We start from the raw sequence: 1,472 nt of genomic DNA on the forward strand, positions 1-1,472 counted from the left end.
TCTTCCTCTTTAAGCTACCAAATCTTAAGACCAAAATCAAGCCACTATTTAATTGAGTCTGACGATGACCGGATACAAGAAGACTCCAACAAAAAGCATCATGTAATTTCGCCTTTGTCGTAGTCCTAGAGGGCGACCGAAAAAGACCTGGATAGATGGAGTCAGGGAAACACTAACAACTCACGGCATCCCCTGACCCAAGCTCTCCGCCTGGCGTACAAAGAGATGTCTTTTTTTCCCCGCGACACCCAAAAGGGTATGAGCTCCGGGTAAAAGTAAAAGTAAGTAAAGTAAAGTCGTAGTCTTGCACACAGCCATTGTATAAAGCTATGCATTATGAAAGTAGGATAAATAGCAATCATTGCAGACCCAGTTTTGAACAAAAACCCATAAATATTCGTTGGTTCCTATACCTACGCAAACATAAAAACTAAGAGATTACGCTCAACACTGAGAGTGTAACGACCAACAGCGTAACTATCAACATAACGATCTACAAAGAAAATTTGAATGATTAAGAAATAAGGCAATTTCTATTTCTCAGATCACAACTAAGCTTGAGTCTATTCCGTACAAAATTGCTTGTAAAATTGCAGACTCAAGTTATACAAAAGAATTATTTGTTTGTTCTTACACCTAAACATAAGTTTAAAAGAAACAGGTTTTGCTGAACACTATGAGGCAAACGACAAACAGAGCAACGACCACCGTAACGACTTATAAAGAAAGCTTCTAAGATCACAGATAGATTTGTCTGGAGTCTAATAAGTACAAAGCTGCTTGTAAAATAGCAGACCCAGGTAATAAAACAGAATTAACTGTTGGTTCTTACACCAATACATACAAATAAAAAAAAAATATTATGAGAGTGTAACAACCAACATAGTGACGACCAAACGACCAACATAACTGCAGTAAATCTGGATGACAAAGAATTTAATAAGGCTGTTTCCAGCTTCTCTGTTCACAACTAGGCTTGTCTAGAGTCTAATAAGTACTGGTGGACTGGGGTGACTGAGATCAGTTTTGTGCAAGCTATTAGTGTCAGTCCAATATAAATCATTGTAAACTGATCGTTTTCTTTTCAGACTGTCATCACAATTTTTGTCTCAGTATATTATTTCTTTTAACAAAGAAAAAGAGAAAACTTTGCTCATGAATACTCGTGCCAGGACTATTTGCATACAATTAGTAAAGACAAACTGAAACTAGATTAGGGTAGATTAGTAACGTTTAATACAAATCGATGCAGGCAGTTAGAACTTATCTGCAACAAGATAATGTGGTGTTTTTAAGCTGGACGAGCTGCAGTAGTAGTGTTGCTTTCGTATTTGTGAATAGGGGGAGGGAGGTATGCTTGCTGGAGAAAGTAGAGAAGAGAGATAATTAGAAACAAAGACACAAAAAGAGACGTGGAGATAGATGGGAAGAGAGAGAGAGAGATAGAGAGAGAGAGGGGGGATATATATATA

Source organism: Aplysia californica, unplaced genomic scaffold (assembly GCF_000002075.1).
Source record: "Aplysia californica isolate F4 #8 unplaced genomic scaffold, AplCal3.0 scaffold00122, whole genome shotgun sequence".
Taxonomy (NCBI): Eukaryota; Metazoa; Mollusca; class Gastropoda; order Aplysiida; family Aplysiidae; genus Aplysia; species Aplysia californica.